Here is a 12,151-nt window from a genome sequence, read left to right on the forward strand (position 1 = left end):
CAGCCGGCTCCAGCTCCTACACAGATCAAATAGAAGCATGTAAATTAGCCGTGCACATTGTATAGCTAGCTAACGAACCATTAAAATAACAGTTTTCACACATGTGAATGAACTCAATGTACAGTTAGTAAAACATAGTATAACACTGTAAGGAACAAAAATATGCATAAAATAATTGAATAAATAAAGGATGGATTAAGATAATAAATTAAGCTAAACAGTAATCACCCAGCTCTCCTCAGGGATGATGTACAAAAGTGCAGAGGGGAGGGGGTGAAATATAAAGGAGCAACCATAGAAGAAGAAATTCAAAGGGAGGAGGGGCTGTACATCAAAATACTTCGACTCAAGATGTAATGTTACATCATAGGAACCACAGAAGTTTGAGAAGCTCTAACATTTTTGATTTTCCAGTGAAACTGAAACAATAATAGAATTGTGTTTCCTCTTCTATATCCATTTCTGCTCAAGGAGGTTTGCTTCCTCTTGCCCTTCTTGTTACTGCTGCACCACTCTGATTTTCCACAGGACAGTCAAGGGTCACAATCACAGAACATGCATGTGGTAATTGTGAATTATAAAAGAGTGACTTTAAAAATAATTTGCATTAACTTGTTCTTAATGAGGACAAGCTGTCACAGTTTGACTTTAAAGTAAAAGGTTTTAATAAATAAAAGATATAAACAAAAACATTCTTAAATCAAAGTCCATCAAAGAAAACACATTAGTATCATGGAGAGAAGGAGAAGTCACATCACGTGGAGCACAATATAACATAATGAACCGACACAAAAGGGAGGATACACCATAGACTGTATAAATAATGGACGTAGTATCTGTGATGTCACCCATCTGTTTCTGAAGTGTTGTTTTTGAGGCCAATCGTCAGCAGGAACCAGGCTGTGAACATGTTTATTTCTGCTGTAAAGATCGTCTTTTTTGAATTGGTGTGTATGTGGATTCCGATACTTCCGGAGCCAGCCTCAAGTGGATCCTCAATGAACTGCAGTTTTAACACTGTATTGGCTTCGATTTTCGTGGCCAGTGGTTGTCGCTTGGGAAACACAGAGACTATGGTCCAATCTCAATGTCCACACTCAACGCTCATTGACTTAAAGGTGACATATCATGCAAAATTGACTTTTTAATGGTTCTCTACCTGAAATATGTGTCCCTGGCATGTCTACAAACCCCCCGAGAATGAAAAAAATCCATTCTGCCCCTGTTTTGATTTCTCCACCTTTCTGTAAATGTGTGTTTTTGTTACGTCACAACAATATCGGGTCTGTCACGGAGTCAGAGCTCGGCGCTTGTTCAGCCCATAGACTGTATAAAATTCAACTCAACTCTCCTCCGTTTTTCATTACCTGCACACATGTGTGCTAACAAGGAGCTTAGGAGGGAGGCATGCTAGTTGTAGGCTGTCTTAATAAACACAAAGGTCGGTTTTACTCCCCACGTCTGCAGATTTGAAGATCTAGTGGATTTTGATTTGTCATGGAAAAGTGCTAGCGCTAGTTAGCATAGCTACACAGCTACATGTCGTAGCTTAAGCTGTAGCTGTGTACGAAGACACATGTCGACATACTGACAAATAAAACAACAAGAAACACTAAATCTGTGACAAATCGTTAAGAAAGGTCCCGCTGCCTTTCGGGCACAGGTCGGTTTTACTCCCCACGTCTGCCGATTTGAAGATCTAGTGGATGATTTTTATTTATCATGGATAAGTGCTAGCGCTAGTTAGCATAGCCACATAGCTACATGTCGTAGCTGTAGCTGTGTACCAAGACACACGTCGACATACTGACAAATAAAACAACAAGAAACACTAAATCTGTGACCAATCCTTCAGAAAGGTCCTGCTACAGGCGCCTCTCCATCAGGATCAGATTCTGGATCAGATTCAGAGGGTTGAAGTAAAGCGATCTGTGAGCAGCCGTGTATATTCAGCCAACATGTAAACATTAGATCAACGTGCTGGACAGCCGAGGCACATCCACTTCCTGAGGGGGCGTGGTCAGAGAGAAAACCGAGTGTTCTGAGGAGGACTGAAGAAGAGGGCTTTTCAGGCAGACCAAAATCTGATTTTAAAGTGTTTTTTTGAGCATAAACTTTAAAGACATGTTTTGGGGACCTCTTAGACCAATATATATTGATGAAAAAAGCGTGATATGTCACCTTTAAGGATTCGATTTTTGAGGGCCCTCCCTCCTGTTCTACCTGGAGCTGTCAGCTGGTACTGAGGGCATGCAGCGTGTCTGATTGTTGCACAGGCCAGTGGGAGACACAAGCTGAAGAAGGAACGGGCTAAACTGATCAGCTGTGTACCTCAAACTTCTCTGAACTTCAGGCTAGTTTACTGTGATTAACCAAGTCTTCTCCCTAAAGAGTTAAGATCTCTCTTCCTTTCTCTTTCACTTGGAATGACTCAGGGGGAAAAAAACTTGGCTAGCGGTACGCCACTGTAACTGAGCACTAGTGCCACACACACACTGTGCTGCTTTGTCCATCCAATCCTCCATTATTCTTTTATTTCCTCTGCTGCCAGCTCGACTGAGGAACATCTTCGGCCCCTCATTCTGCCTCAGCACCTTTCACACAGAGCAGAGAGACAGAATAAAGGGGGAACAGCTCTGCCTGGCTGCCTAACAGAGCCTACTGTGATATTAAGACCCTGTTAATCTGATGTAAACATGCGTCCTGAGGTATCCTCCTACAGGTGATCAGCAGTAAGTACAGGTGTAAAAGCATCCAGGCGGCTCTGAGGAGGGTTTAGGATCAGCCATATTCAGATCCTGTTAGAGAAACATTTGTCTGAATTGGTTTGGCTCCAGTCATCATTCGTATACATCATGCATACCAATGTGTCCACACTGAAAGACTGTCCCGTCTCCGTTTCCAGGGCAATGGTTAAGTTGAGTAACCACTCAGCTTTGAGTGTCAGCTCTTTCTTCTGAAAATCTTTTTATGCATTCAGGTCGGCTTTACTCAAAAATACCAATTCAATTGTGACTCTTTTTATTTCTCCATTTCTGGAAAAGTTAAAAATCACTTCAACATTTACGTGGACTCTTCCCCAGTAGAAACACAATGATAAAAACAACTTACTGGTTACTTTGGCAGAAGGTCCAGAGAATAAAGCAGCAGAACTTTGCTGGATATCCAGACACGGAGCAGGATTGAACTTTTGCATGGGCCTGTTAATGACAGAAGTTAAAACTTTACTCTTCTGGTATTGTAGTCAGGTATTGTAATAAACCTAGATTGGGGTAACTTAAGTCTAGTCTATAATGTCAGATAAACAGGACAGAAATCAAACAAAGCACATCACTGAGTTAATAACAAACTTTTATTTCATTCAATAGGGCAGGCACCAAACAGGTACAGGCGGGGTCAGAAAGTCCTTAATCTTTTTCTTTAACGAGCCGCCCTGCCTGGCCGTTATTTGGAAAGAGGATCCAGCCAACCTCAAAAACATCTCCAATCCGTCACGGCACCGGATCTGATAGGTTTTTATTCTAGTCAATGTGTTAACTTCCACTGGATCCACACCGTTGTGTTCCTGCTGCGTCTCTGACCGGGCAGATCGGAACGCAACGCATCAGATACACAAGACTTCTATTTTTGCCGGATGCTGGAGCACGACGCATCAATCTCAACAGAGCAGATGGAGTGGGACAGGAAGTCAGGCACCAAAACAAAATGAAAACATCCGGTTAATTTTCAGAATAAAACACTCTGTGTTATCACCAGATTGTTTTTAACTATGACAACAAAATGTCATTTTGAACGGAGCCAGGCCTGGAGTCAACAGGTCAGAGGTTTTCAGGGAACGAGTAAGACAAAATGGATGAGGAGAATCCTTGATTCAGTGATTGCTGCGAGAAAACCTTGGTCACATGACTCCAGCCGCCCGGCAGTCCTGCTCCGTGCTGCGTTCCGAAAACGCAACCGGTAGGGTAAGAAATTCTTCCTCATGAGAGCATAGGTTCGACGGCGTATTAGGGCCACTATGACAAAAAAAAAAAAGAGTAAATTTTCGAGAAAAAAAATCGAAATTCGAGTTTACAAAGTCGCAAATCTGTGAGAAATCAAACTCGAAATTTTGGGGTTTTTAAAGTCGTAAATTTTCGAGAAAAAACTTAAAAATTTCGAGTTTTTAAAGACAAATCTGTGAGACATCAAACTCAAGCAGCCCCTTGCCCATTTTACGGCATCATGGACCTACTTGACAGCCTCATCAAATTGTACTTGTAGGTGTTGTGCCGAGAAACGCCTGCACGCCGAGTATTGCCTGCACCTTGCGGGAACGCGCACTGCTCATAGTAGAGCTGTCCACGGAAATGTACAGTTTAAAACTCTGTCTCTGTAGCTGAATAACAGGTGGAAGCAAATTTCAGCAGGCAAATCAGTGTTGCCGAATTATGCATCCACCCATAAAGTTAGTGTCTGATGTTTTGTAGAGTCACAACAGCTCATATTTTGGACTTTGTGGACTCATTATTTACAAAAAATATGACTTGTTCTTGTCTCTGCAGGCGTTTCTTTAAAAACTCAAAATTTTTAAGTATTTTCTCGAAAATCTACAACTTCATAATCTCAGAAATTTAGATTTTTTTCTCGAAAATGTACGACTTTGAAAACTCGAAAAATTTCGAGTTTGATTTCTCATAGATTTGCGACTTTATAAACTCGAAAATTTTCATAATGGCCCTAATACGCCCTCGTACATAGGTGACCGATATCATTCATGCAGATTTGTAAAACTGTATCTCCCTCCCTAAAGTTCACCGTCAAGCCTTGACACTAAATATGAACCTTCTTCTCACCTTACCTCAGACCACTTTATCACCAGACTGTCAGGATACAAGTGTCCTGCTGTGAAAACAGCTACGTTACTAAGTTACTAAGCTAGCATTAGCTGGTTTGCTAACAGTGTCAACAAGTTACGGCTGGAGTTGTTTACTTCGGTCAACGCACACCGACATGTCAGAACGACATTATCTAAACAGACATGAATTGAAATACTCTGTGTTTACATCAACTTACCGTTAATTAAATGTTCGTTCAAAGATGTTTGGACTTTGATCCTTGTTTTGTTCCCTCACCAGGGACATCGTCATGTCTAATAGAATTAATCCACATCTACTCTTCTCAGGATTTTCTTTTCTCAGATGGGATTCTTAAGAAGCAGAACCTGGGCTTGTCTCGTCGTCAGCTTGCTAATATAATTGAACGCCAATTTTCAGGCGTTTAAAAAAAGGTTTTTAACACGTAGGTGGCAGGAGAGTAGAGTGGAAGGCCTTTTTGCCCTCCATGGGGGCTGGTCCATAAGTGTGTGACGTTACGTGAAAATTATAAATATTTATAAAGGTGTAGTGGTGGCGTGACTTTGTTTCGGTGCTGTTGTGGAGTTGCAGTGTGTAAGAGGCTTCTGTATGCTTTCAAGGCAATTAAAAGACAATCAGAGCAGACAGGAACATTCAGCACATCATCTTCCTTCACCAGTGTGACTTCCTGAGGGTGTGATTGATGAATCAAAGCATCTTTGAGAAGTTGTCTGACTTTGACCCGGGTGAAAGTCGAGTCTATTTCCTTTACTTGTAGTTTCTTCTGTCCCATCCACACAACTCTCTGTCCCACATGGATCCTTCTACAGCTGAGCAAACTAAAGTAGAGATGGGATCCCCGCTGTAGTTATACATCCATAATCATTTTCTCACTGATGATTTTACTTTAATCTGGCTCTAAGGTAATGAGGCTGTGTGGTTATCATCCAAAGAGGAGAGAGTGAAAGATGCATCACAGTCTTTTGTCTCTTGTTTCCATTTCACAGACGAGGATTCAACAATGTGAACTTTGTTCGGAGAAGAGAAAAGTTTTCAGTCAGCAGAACACAATAAATCCTCCTCTGCCTCGATCGGCTGATCGCTGTGCGTTGAACTGCAGACATTTTGTTCTATTGTTTGTCTCAGAGAAGAGCTCCTTTGTTTCTGATTCTCAGCTCCAGCTCTCTGTCTTATCAAATCCTGGTCACATGACTCTTTCAGGTGACTGTGGAGCCTCGGTCCATAGTTCTGTTTGGTCTGAAGGTTCCTCACTGAGTGGAAGTTTAAGAGTCAGACATGAGAAGAGCTGTTTGAGTTTTACTAAATGATAAGAAAAGGAGCTTGTTGCTTCCTTTATTATCTCCTTCAGTGTAGGAAACACCAAACCACCCAGCAACATTTAAAGAGGCATAACTTCAAATCATGGAAGACGCAATCAACAGGATGGTGGTAGATTTGGATGTGATCTGAATGAATAAAATGATTGTTATCATACAATTAAACATAAATATGAGAGGAGGGAGAGCCTTCTCGCTGTTCTGGCTGTGATCGTAGTGTTTTTCCCTGTCTTCTTTTTCTCTTTGTGTCTCCTCCCCTTGCTGTTTTTGTTTGTGTAAAGGATTATTGAACACATAAGAATTTATATGCAGGGTATTGACGCCCCTGTTACTCGATGTGCAAAGACGCGTAATTGTCGGATAAACTTGTTCTGCCTCTGATCCACCATCAGAGGTTCTAACAGAGGCGTCATTGGGGGAAGACTGTGGCAGTGTGAAGCGTCTGAGCCGGTAGGGCGGAACAGCATGTATGAGTGTGTGTTTACCTTTATACACACCATGCCTCAATCCATCAGCATGGAACGCTTACTGATGTGGAATCACTGAGACTATTAAAAAAAAACTGTACACATCAATCATTTTAGTTCAATAAAATAATCTTAAACCAAATTTTCTAACCATGTGTTTGTATCTTCAGAATCAGAAATACTTTATTTATCCCGGGGACAGTAATAGATAAGATAAGATATACTTTATTTGTCCCCCGTTGGGCGAAATTCTTTTGTTACAGCAGCTTACTACACTGGAGAGGGGAAATACAAAAATGTGCTAATATAGTTAAAAAATATAATAACAATAATAATAGCAATGACAAGGGTAAAATATAATGAAATAAAAACAAAATTAAATTAAAATAAAACAAAATAAAATAAAATAAAATATGGCAACTATTACAGATATATACACACTATGTACACTTCTATCTGATAAATAAAACAAACATACACAGTATGAAGAAACAGTGCGATTCAGATGGATACAGTAGTCATTTGTGAATGTGCCAAGTCACATAGTAACTTCCATGTAGTGGAATGAAAGATGAGAGCAGATGATTAACTTAATTAATAAGTGGGATAATGTCTGGTTAGCAGGTGATTATGAGAAATAGAACCCCGACAGGGGTCTTGTCTCACCCTGTTGGGGTTCTATTTCCCATAACCACTTGCTAACCAGACATAATCCCTTACTTATTCCCTGACTTTCTTACTGATCTTCTGGTTGTGTAAGATGCTTGATTCTGATTGGTCCAAACCCCTTGACAATGGTTAATAACTTTGAGCAACATGAGCAACACCAGAGACAAACTGATCACACATCATGTCAAATCAATCCACGGAAAAGAGTTCAGACACATTTAGCTTCTGCTTGTTGACACCATAGACCAGTGGTGTCCAAATTTTTTTCAAAGGGGGCCACATTTGATGTCTTCAGAATACCCCAGGGCCAGTGGCTCCTACTGAGACTTAGGAATCATAAAAGTTACATATGAAATCTATTTAACACATTTTTATTTCTCAATAAATCAGTAACTATGTAGGCAGCTTTATTTTCAGTCCTGCGTTCTCCACAAGCCACATAAACATTGGCAAACTTTATCTTCTTCTGGAGGAAAATGTTTTTCATAAGGGTCGGGAAATGTGAGAAAAATATTGTCTCATTATTTTTCTATGGCAGGATCCCAATCTGGATTTCATCACACTTCTTTTTCATGTTGTTTTTAAGACTTTTCTGACCAGCAGACAACATTTTAAGAACTAAATAAGTATTTTTGAACATTTTTTATGCGCCTTGTCTTGTGTCCTCTTTTGTGTCTTCTGAACTTTTAGTGTTCATCAAGAACATTTTCACATCATGATAAAAATATTAATTTGAAAACCTGTCAACTTTAAGAGTTCTTGTGTTTCTTCTTTATTGCCATCTTGCAGAATTCCCAGTGCTGATGATTTTCCATGTGCTATAAATAACAAGATTTTTAAGATGAAAGCTTGGGGCCATAAATAAATGGACCTTGGGCCACAATTGGCCCCCGGGCCGTACTTTGGACATGCCTGCCATAGACCGTAAGGTGAGGTAAAACCGTTAGCTTCTGTTAGCATCAAAACAATGTGGCTAAACCGTTAGCTTCTGTTAGCATGCTAAATCAACATTTTCATATTGGATCCTGTCCATCAATATGATGAAGGAGCAGAACAGGTGAGAGAAACTTTAGGTTAGTGATCTCTACAAAGAAAGTTAAACCATGAGCTGTGGTGATGATAGCAGCAGGGTTCAAAGTTGTGACATTAGTTTCTTTTTAAAGGTGTGTGAACCGCAGAGCTCAGAGAAGAAGGAGAGCTGAATGAGGACAGTTTCATGTTCAATCCACCACAACAGGCAGAGAAGAATCCATCACTATGGAACGATCACTGACGAGGAATCACTGGGACTAAAAACTGTTTACATAAATCATGTTAGATCAATAAAATAATCTTTAATAAATGTTTTTTACAACGTGTTTGTATTTTAAGTTAGTAGCCGGGTAAATAGCGGGATAATGTATGGTTAGCAGGTAGTTATAGGAAATAGAACTCCCACAGGTGGCCAAAGAGGGTGTGTAAATATAAATGGAGGCGTGTTTATGTCTGATGAAGGGCAACAGCTCGAAACACAATTTGTAGCAGAAGAGGAGTCCTCTATGATGGTGACTGTTTCTGTGTTAACATCACTGCAACAAACCCTACAAGGACAAAATTGTTATTGAATTCAGGTGTTTCAATCCGGCCTCTTATCTCCAGTGAAGGCTTCAGCTCACCAAGACATGTATGATGAGGCTATGCTTCAAACTTTGTGTCAACAGTTTAGGGAAAGCCCTTTTCTATTCCAACATGACTGGACCACAGTGCACAAAGCATGGGCTGTAAAAACATGGTTTGATGAGTTCAGATTGGAAGAACAGAGCCCTGACCTCAACCCCATCCAGCACCTTTGGGATGAACTGGAACAAAGATAGCGAGCTGGGCCTTCTCGTCCAACATCAGAGTCTGAGCTCATACATACTCTACAGAATGAACAGTGCACAGAAACACTATCTGTGGAAAGACTTGAAGTAGAGAGGAAGCTGTTAGAAGAGCTGCAAAAGGAGGACCAACTCCAACTCCAACTCCATGGTCAGGCATGCAAATATGTGTATATGAGGTTGTTTCCACCATACAAACACAGAAAACAGTAATGAAGCGAGCAGTAAAGGATATAAAGTAGAGAAACTACTCTCAGGGTAAATGAGGATATCGCTCTGCACATTCATTTGTCGTGATCCCTAAGTTTTACCTGCTGCATCACCTGACTTTATACAGACATTTTACTGAAGGGCTGGAAAGGAGAAGTCTGGACAGAGTCGAAGTAAAAGTCTGCAAAAAGTTTGACCATCCACACATGCAGCCCACCCACATAATGTCTGAACATTTTCAAGTGTGCTGTGAATGTCCAAGAGAAGCTTAAAATTCACCACCATCCTCTCCCTGCAGCACGCCTCCTGACTGTGAAATTACCTCACAAGCCTTTCCCTTGGAGCAGAGCTCATTTCTCCCCCAACAGTGTAAGAGGAGTGGAAACAAACGAGCACTTCAATGGACTTCACTTTACCGCCTGTAGTTGCCCCAAAAGGATTTTGTTGTAGCTATATAAGCAGTATCCCCAGCTGATGACTGAAGTATCTCTGAGTGTAATACCGCACATTTTAACTGAATAGATATTTCATTCAGAAAAGACCAGAACAGGGTCCAGGTTGTCCACTTCAGATTGCTGACTTTTAAGCTGCTTGTTTGCAGTGCTACTGAGGTTGCAGTGTAAGCTGGACTCTTTGATGCCTAAGAAAATTAAAGAATAAAGTATTCAAATAGATTTATAGTCACTTATTTTAATAAGGACGTACAAGGACTTATTTGATCAGGACGCTTTCTCAGCCCTGAGTTTTGGCTGCAGGCCTCCTCACAGTCTGCAGGTACCCTCTCCAGCACTCTGCAGCCTAGCAGACAGAGTCTGGGTCAAACAGAAACTGTGGTGGTGGTTCACACATTCTTCTGTGTGGTGTTTTTGTGCTCAGAGAAACCAGTTCTCAGCCAAAACACAAGAAGAAGAAGTTTTGTTGTCCCCCCCCAACCCCTCTGTTTCCGACCTCTTTCCTCTCCTTTCATGGCTTTTCTTCTCTTCTGTGGCTGTCAGGACGGGGAGAAGGGGGGAACTCATTTCCATATGAAAACGTTAAACCATTAAACCAATTAAAGTATTTGAAGCGACAGATTCAAAGTAAAGCTTTACTATCACTGATCCCTGGGAACCAACGAGAGACTCTCTCTCTCTCTCTCTCTCTCTCTCTCTCTCTCTCTCTCTCTCTCTCTCTCTCTCTCTCTCTCTCAACAGTTTCTGTATATCTGAAAAACTAATTTATAAAGTTTTTATCATTCAGAAAAATCTCCAACCATCAGCAGTATTATCAACAAAGGATTAACATGTTAGGCCTTGTTTAAAAGATCCACAGCGTACTGTCTGGAGTGAAATCGTTCATGTCAGACTGAAGTTTGTGAATTAAGCTGCACTCGATCTGGTTGCTAAGGCGGATGGTGTAAATGTTGGATTATGTTGCTAACAGGAACCGAAACCATCTCACTGCAGCGTCGGCCACAACGGCGTAGAGTCAACACAGCAGTATTAACAAGCTTAAAGGGATATTTCAGTGTTTTTGAAGTGAGGTTGTATGAGTTCTATGTCACTAATAATTGTACTAGCCACAATGGATGATGCTCAGTTCGGCCCCTTTAGTAAGAAACTGCAGGAGAAAGGAGGAAGAGCCGACTGTGTTGTGTCTGCAAAGAGTGCAAAAACAAACAGGTTCTCTGGTGGCAAAGCGAAGTGATGAAAAAACTCCAAGCAAAGCGTACACCTAAACCAACATTAGTACTCGGGTCGTGGTCTTTCAAAATGAGCTAAATTACGTGGCAGGACTGACCCCGTCTGCTGAAATCTGTAGCCTAGCTTGCGTGCTGTTTTTCACTGCAGTTTCTTGTTGAAGGTGCCGAGCTGACCGGCATCCATCGTGGCTAGTACAATTACTAGTCACATAAAACTCATACAACTCAACTTCATGAAAACTGAAATATCGCTTTAAGTGTTTTCTGTTTGAGGGGACTTCGGTGACCCCTGTGGACAAAATGATTCCTCACACTGACTTTGTCCTGAATTTGAACCACTCCTTCATAATCTTTGCAGACGACAATGTAAAAAAAAAAGAAGAAAGAAGCTGTTTCTGCAGCATGCTGGTAATGTTCTCATCTTACGGCCAAATTCCACCTGATTTGTGTCCAGTCCATCTCTGATCTGTCCCGGATCTGATAGGTTTTATTCTAGTCAATGTGTTAACTTCCACTGGATCCACGCCATTGCGTTTTGGCTGCATCTCTGATCTGGCAGGTCGGAACGCAACGGATCAGACACGCAAAAGTTCTATTTTTGCTGGATGGCGTAGCATGACGCATCATTCTCAACAGAGTAGATGGAGCGGGACAGCAAGTCTGGAGTCAACAGGTCAGAGGTTTTCAGAGGACCAGAAAGACAACATGGATGAGGAGAGGAGGAGGAGAATCCTTGATTCAGTAATTACTGCGATAACAACCATGGTCACATGACTCTAGCTGTCCGGTGGTCCTGCTCCGTGCTGTGTTCTGAAAACCCAACTGGTGGGTGTTCACAGAGCATGGAGCCGCAGCGGATCAGAGATGGACTGGACACGGATCTGGTGGAAGTCCAATGTAACAGATACCACGCTGCAGCTGTTTCATGTATGACAAATTAATTTGTAAAGTCATCATACTCCTCCATACAGATGAAGGTATGAATGTGTTGAGTAGAAATGGTGTTCACATGTTGTCTGATGAAGTTCTGAGCAGGTGATGAAGGTTTAGTAAGTTGGTCTTCCCTCACTGTTGTTCATTCAGAGGAAACTTTGTC

This window comes from Notolabrus celidotus, chromosome 4 (genome assembly GCF_009762535.1).
Source record: "Notolabrus celidotus isolate fNotCel1 chromosome 4, fNotCel1.pri, whole genome shotgun sequence".
Classification (NCBI taxonomy): Eukaryota; Metazoa; Chordata; class Actinopteri; order Labriformes; family Labridae; genus Notolabrus; species Notolabrus celidotus.